Below are 8098 nucleotides of genomic sequence, written 5' to 3' on the forward strand. Positions count from 1 at the left end.
TACAATCAGGATAACACAAGATCTAGCAGCTTCTACATTAAGGGATCAAAGGGCTTGGGATATGCTATTCCAGAGGTTAAAGGAGATAGGATTAAAACCAAGAATCACCTACTCAACAAAACTGAACATAAAACTTCACAGGAAAAAATGGAATTTCACTGAAATAGAGGCCTTTCAAGCATTCTTGTTGAAACGACCAGAGTTGAATAGAAAATTTGACTTTCAAATACAAGAATCAAGAGAAACATGAAAAGGTAAACAGGAAATAGAAGCCTTAATGAACTCATTAAAGTTAAACTGTTTACATTTCTATATGTAAAGATGTTATTTGTAACTCATGTGACCTTTTTCATTATTAGGGTAGTTAGAGAAGTATATATATGTAGATGTGTATGGATAGGTATGTACGTGTAGGTATGTATATGTCCATGGGTGTATGTGTATATATGTATATGTATGTATATATGTATATGTATGTATGTATGTGTGTGTATATGTGTGTGTGTATATATATATACATATATATATACAGAGGGCACAGGGTGAGCTGGATATGAAGGGAGAATATCTAAAAAAATAAAGTTTGCTGTTGAATGGGATGTACTAGGAGTAAGAGAAAGGGAGAGGTAGAATGTAGCAAATCATCTCATATAGAAGAGGGAAGAAAGAACTTCTACAATGAAAAGAAATAATTGAGCCTTACTCTCCTGGGATTTGGCTTAAGGAGGGAATAACAAACACTCAATTGGATATGAACATCTATTTTACCCTGCAGGAAGGCAAGGGGAAAGGGGATAGGAGAGGGAAGATAAAAGAAGGGACAGCAAATTAGGGAAAGGGATAATCAGAAGCAAACACTATTGTGACAGGACAGGTCAGGGGAGAGAATGGAATAAATGAAGGGCAGGATAGGACAGAGGGCAATGTGGTTAGTCTTTTACAACCTAACTATTACTGAAGTGCTTTGTATTGTTACACATGTATAACTCATATTGAATCGCTTGTTTTCTCAATGAGGTTGGGTAGGGAGGGAGAGGATATGGAACTCAAATCTTTAAGAACGAATACTAAAAACTGTTTTAACATTAACTGGAAATTAAGCTATACAGGCAATGGAGTATAGCAATCTGTTTTGCCCCACATGAAAACAGAGGGGAAGGGAGATGGAAGAATGGTGGGTAACAGAAGTGAGGACAGACTGGAGGAAGGGGGTAGATTGGGTGTATGCTCTCCTGGGGTGGGAGGTGGGGAGAGATGAGAAAATTTTGAATTCAAATTCTTGTGGAAGTGAATGTTAAGAACTGAAAAAAAAAACAGACTAAGAGAAAGACAGACAGAGGAAGGAAGGAAAGAAGGAAGGAAGGAAGGAAGGAAGGAAGGAAGGAAGGAAGGAAGGAAGGAAGGAAGGAAGGAAGGAAGGAAGGAAATTATTTAGGAAAACTTCCCTGATGTTCCAGAACCACAGGGGAAAATAGAAATTGAAAGAATCCACTGATCACCTCCTGAAAGAGATCCCAAAAAGAAAACTGTCAGGAATATTGTAGTCAAATTCCAGAGTTCCCAGGTCAAGAAGAAAATATTGCAAACAGCCAGAAAGAAATGCTTCAAGTATTGTGAAAATAGAATTGGAATAAATATAAGATTTAGCAGCTTCTACACTAAGGGATTGGAGGGCCTAGGATATGAAATTCTAAAGGTTGAAGGAGCTAGGATTACAACCAAGAATCACCTACCCAGCAAAGCTGAGTGTAATCCTTAAGGATAAAAGGACATTCAATGAAATAGAGGACTTTTAAGCATTCTTGATGAAAAATTTCTTTTTCAAATGCAAGAATCAGGAAAAGCATGAAATGGTAAACAGAAAGAGAAATTATAAAGGACTTTTTAAAGTTGAACTGTTTATATTCCTACACAGAAATATAATATTTGTAACTGAACCCTTTCTCAGTATTAGGGTCCATGGGGGGAATAAATGCACATACATACATGCATGCACACACATATAAATACATACATATACATACACAGAGGGCACAGGGTGAGTTGAATATGAAGGGACAATATCTAAAAAACAATATTAAGGGGTGAGAGGGAGGAATGTACTGGGAGAAGAAGAAAGAGAGAGATAGAATGGGGTAAATTATCTCACATAAGAGAGGCAAGATAAAGCTTTTACAGTGGAGGGAAAGGAGGAAAAGTGAGAGTGGATGAGTGAACCTTACTCTCATTGGATTTGGCTTAAGGAGGGAATAACACAAACACTCAAATGAGTATGGAAATCTATCTTACCTTACAGAAAAGTAGGGAAGAAGGGCATAAAAGAGGGGCAGATGTTAGAAGGGAGGTGAGATTGGGGGGATGGGGGTAGTCATAAGCAAACACTTTTGAAAAAGGACAGGGTCAAAGGAGAGAATAAATGGGGGGAGGGATCAGATGGAAATATTGTTGATCTTTCACAACATGACTTTTATGGAAGTGTTTTGCATAACTACAAATGTATAGCCTATATAGAATTCCTTTTCCTTGTTTTCCTTGTCATTGAGGGTGGGAGGGGAGGGAGGAAGGGAGAGAATTTGGAACTCAAAGTTTTCAAAATGAATGTTAAAAGTTATTTTTACATGCAACTGGGAAATAAGATATACAGGCAATGGGATATAGAAATCTAACTTGCCCTACAAGAAAGCAGGGGGAGAAGGGGGTGATGGAAGGGAGGGCAGACTGAAGATGTCATCAAAATGCATGCCTTCTTGGGCTGGAGAGGAGAGGGATGGGGAGAAAATTTGGAACCCAAAATCTTGTGGAAATGAATTTTGAAAACACTAATTAAAATAAAAAAAGATCTGAAGAGTGCTGAATTAAACCAATTGCACAACTAAATGTAGAAAACTCAGTAGGCAAATTAGAAATATATTTTTTCAATATCAAAAATTTGTAAAAAAAAATTTGTCTGGAGAAAAAACTTTAGATTCACATTTATTTGAATTAATCTAAAAAAATATCAACAACGTAAACTAATTGATTTTTTATTTTTATATAACCTAATTTCCTCAAAGAAGTCTTATTTCTATTCTTTACCAGAATGCCAGTCCCTATAACAAAAAATTGAAATGAAAAAGACTTAAATGGAGTCCAAAAATGACTTGTTAAATCTTTTATTAAAAAATAAATTTATTCTTTATATGAGTATCAACTGAAACCTAGCTATTTCTTCTCAACTTGTGTGTTCTTGTGGATGTTCTTCCAAAGATTTTCATGGATTTGGCCAATTTATTGGAAATCTTACTGAAGGTCTTTATTTCCTAGGTTACCAGTACAGGATTTGTCAGTATGTTATCCCTTGGTCTCACTATTTAACTAGAACTTCACATTTTAGAAACAATAATTACATATAACAGAATTAAAACATAAATGCAACATATGAAAATGCATAGCAATGTAAATCAGTATTGAGAAATAAGTTGATATCCTTAAACATTTATATCAACAATACTCCATAAAATTGACAAATATTATACTCAGTCAAAAGAACAAAGTATATCCTGACTGAAACAAGGTAAAGCAATAGAATCACAGAGTTGGAAGAGACCTCAGTGCCCCACCTATTACCTCCCACACCTAAAAAATAAGTCTCTATTATTACTCAGTGTATATACCAGACACCTGGCTATCCAATGATTAGATAATCACTACCACTTTGGTTGCAGGTATAGCATCTTCCTCAGTGAATTAAGAGAATCTTCCACTTGCTATCCCCATCCTAATCTCTGTACCAGGGACTGAGGTCATTTCTTTTGGGCTTTCTCAGTAATCTCTAGACCAGGAAAAACTCCAATAAATCAGCCAAGAGTGATGTCCCCTGGAAGATTTTCAGGCTTAGGAAACAAAAACAGTAGGTTGAGTCCCATGAGCCTCCAAAGAGACTTATTCAGGTTTGATAATAGTCATGTAAAGATTTGGGCTATCTATGGAAAAAAATCCCTGTCAGGCATCAAGCATTTATTAAACAGTTACTATATGCCAGGCACTGTGCTAAACAATGTGGATATAAAGAAAAGTAAAAACATGGTCTTTGCTCTAAAAGGTCTCATTGGGGTCCTTTGGGGAGGGGGGAGCAGAGACAAAAGCTAGGAATATAATATTCCTAAAACAAGATAATATAATGTTAATGAGAAGTTTTCTCAGTGGGAAGGTATTAGGGTGGGTGATGGACCGTAGGAGGAATAGGGAGAATGGGAATCTTACAGAGAGAGGGTGGTATTTTAGTATCTTAAAGTCAGGTAAATGTAAATGAGGTAAATTTTATTAATTGCTGCTCCCTTGTGTCCCCGCATAGGTACAGGGGCTTCATTTTAACATCCATGATAAATGTAATTTTATTGACTTTAAAATGCATTCATGAAAGAAAAAATAAAACGTGTGCTTCTGCGCGTGTGTTATGTCACAGTCTTCTGTGACCTACCTTCAATCCTGGTGTCATTCAATCCCTCTCATATAAAAATGGCAGCTCTAAGTAGCCTTGAGAATTCCCCTTCTGTGTCCATCCTTACTTTTCCTGGTGACTCGTGAATACCTCCCTAAAATTACTTGGCATTTACTTTGTGTTTTATATTTATTTTCTGTACAAATGTTACACAATAGGACATAAACTCAAAAGCGGGGGTTGCTTTATTTTTGTGCCTTGAACATAGAAACTTAATACTTGTGGAATGAATGCTGAATTAATCAGTTAATGCATGAACATTCAAATTCATCCTTTCCCTGGATGATCCACCATGATGAGAAGTATGGACGGCTTTGTGTTCAGACAAACAATGGTGAAAGATCAGTTCTAACTTGGACTGACCCAGTTAATTGTGCGTAGAAAAAGAAGGAGTGTTGCTCCTAGATCTGTCACTTATTCATCATATGAATTTTGGCAATTATATCAACCCTATGGCTTTGGCTTCCCCATCCAACAAAGAGACAATGGACTGAGAAAAAAAAAACAGGAGAAACACATCACACTGCTAGTGAACTTTTACTACTTAACTTGAAGGGTTGTTGTAAAGATTAAACAAGATATATGCCAGACCTGCACAACTTGGCAAGAGGTAGGGGCCAAAATTAAATTAGGCTAAACTTTTTCAGGCCACAGATAGGTTTTTAGCAGCTCACTTTCCAAGTAAAGGTACAATTAATGATTAAACTATTTTGCAAATAAATCATATTAAAAAGAGAAATTTCAGTATCAATTAAGATTTGTATCATTAAATCACCTTAATGCTTAAAAAATTACTTTGCTATGTGGTATAAGTTATAATACATTTTTTAAGTTTTCTTACTGTTTACATTTAGTTAATGGGATGTATTACATGTCTTATTAGCAACCAGTTTATCATACTATGGAATCATATTTGAAATAAATTTCTTTAAAAATCTGAAAATTAACCTTAGTAGATATCCCCTTTTTCTGAGTTTACTTTCTTGAAAAGCTATTGGTCCCCACTGAGATTTTTTCAACAATTTGAATGCTTTGTTTTTCATTGGTGTCCAATTTGCTTAAGTCAGGATGTTTTGATTCAAAATGGTGATGGAGATTGTACTCCTTTGGAACGGGTATTACTTCTCAGCAAACAAGGCACAATATTTTGTCTCTCATGTAAGTAAACAAGTATCATTTTGTTCTTTCTGGATTAAACACTCTATATTCTGACTTGATCTTCTGTTTCTTTTTATTACCTATTTTACAGTCACCCCCAAAATTTTAATGTTAGAACCAGAAAAGCTCCACAGCAACTGATCACATACAAATGAACTGAATGTCTGACCTTGGAGAGAGCACCAGAAAGTCATGTAACTTGAGGGCAGCTGACCAGCAAGGAAGAAGAAACCCTCACGTTGTTGCTGCTCATCACACAGCAGGCATCGGCAGCACTGGCACGTGGCTGCACTCGCTCTGTCCCTGTTCAACACCAATAGTGACCAAAAACATGGCAAAAATATGCTACTCTCTCTCCTCTCAGTCAAGAGACAGACTGATGGTTGGTTGCCATGGGTCACATGACAAATGAGTACGCACAGTGGCAACCCACTCAGCAAGTTACATGACAGGCACAATAGTGCCTAGTGAAAGGTGGGTTAACAGGGATAGGCAAAGCACTCATTACATCTTTCCTTTCTTTACATCCTCTAACATTTTTCATGAGCTGCCCGAAATCCTTTGGTGGGTCACACATGTTGTACAGGCTTGATACAGGCTGAACCCACAAAGCTCTTTGTAGACCTTGCTGTGTAATATAAAACTACTATATTTAGTGGTAACCCCAATTTCACTCTTGGGATCTATTCTTTAAAGCCAATCAGGGACAAATTTAAGATGTGTTTCTCTCCTCCTAGCTCCTGGGGCAAGTTAGGGTGGTACAGTAGACAGAATGCTGGATTTGACAGTAAGAAAAACGAGTTCAAATCTGACTTCTCAGACACTTACTAGCTATGTGACCCTGAGCAAGTCACTTAACCTAACCTGAAATATACCTCCCAGGGTTGTTGTGAGGATCAAATGAGAATCAAACAGCACAGTGTCCAGCACACAGCAGAAGTTTATGAATGCTTCTCTTTATTGATATCTGTAAGAAAACCAATTTTCTTCATACTGAAACATCAATTTCACATAATCAGCCCCAAATCAGTATTTTTTTGTCTAGGTTTCAGGGAGCCCGAAAGGAAACTTCTTGGGTGACCTTATTATAAATCAGGAACTTTTCTGCAATGAATATAAAAAGACCATTAGTTTGAAATTCTCAGGTTGAAAGCTTGATTACTTTGTTTGAATGCTGAAACATTTTCAAACTCTAAAAATAAGTAACCATCTAACTTCCGTTAGCGGTAGCATGGCACAGACGAAAGGTTCTTCCTTGGAATTTCAATTTTGCCTCTAAGATAGTCTAGCTTTGTATTAGCCACTTAAGCTCTAAGTGATCTGCTGTTCAGTCATGTCTGACTTGGTGTGACACTCTTTGGAGTTTTTTGGGAAAAGATACTGGAATGTTTGCCATTTCCTTCTCCAGCTCATTTTACAAATGGGAAAATTGAGGTAAACTGAATGGAGTGACTTGCCCAGGGTCCTATAGTGTCTGAGACTGGATTTGAACTCAGGTGTTCTTGACTAGAGTGCCTTATCCACTGTCAGCAAATTTGGGCATTACTAATAAACTGATGCTCAGAGGTTTGTGCCTCCATTTATTTTCAATCACAACAATATGATGCTCACTTCTCACCACCAAATACAGTTTAGTGAAAAGAGCACTTTAAAGTGTGGTCATCTGTGTAGTTTTAGCCTTGTTTCTAGAACTATTTTGACTGCCAATAAAGTGCTTCAACTTTGTGTTGTCTTTCCCCATTAGAATGTAAGTAACTTGAGAATCAACTGTCTGGCTTGCTTTTATTTGTAGTTCTGCTTTTATTTTTTTCATCCATTCCTTTATTCAATTCTGGGCCTCAGGTATTTTTGAAATTTTAAGGTGGATCTTTATTGATAGTTTTTGCACTTACATAGCCTCTTTCCCCCAAAGCTTTCCTCCTGTATTCCCTTCTCAGATAGAAATCACTTAACATTTTTAAAAATAAAGGAAATTAAAACTAATCAATATATCAAAAAAGTCTGATATTATAAGCAATCTTACATACTCAATAGTACCCCATCCCTGGAAAGAAATGAGGACAAATCCCTCCTCATAACTCTTATTTGGGAACAAAATTAATCATGATACTTTTGTAACCCTTAGATTCAACTAGTTTGTTCTTTTTTCATTTTCATTGCTCTAGTAATTGCGTATATTATTTTTCTGGTTCTACTCATTTCAGTTTGCATCAGTTCATGCAAGTCCTTCAATGCTTCTCTGTTTTCATCATATTCATTGTTTCTTAAATTCATAGTAATATTTCATTACATCCTTGTACCAAAATTTGACTTCGCCCATCGATGAATATCTACCTTTTATCGAGATTTTTGTTACATAAAGGGTGCTGCTATAACATATTGGTGTGCATGAGTCATCTTTTAATGTGAGAAATAATACAGTCTTCTACGCATAAAAGCTCCCCTCCTCACCTCAGATAT

This window comes from Notamacropus eugenii, chromosome 7 (assembly GCF_028372415.1).
Source record: "Notamacropus eugenii isolate mMacEug1 chromosome 7, mMacEug1.pri_v2, whole genome shotgun sequence".
NCBI lineage: Eukaryota > Metazoa > Chordata > Mammalia > Diprotodontia > Macropodidae > Notamacropus > Notamacropus eugenii.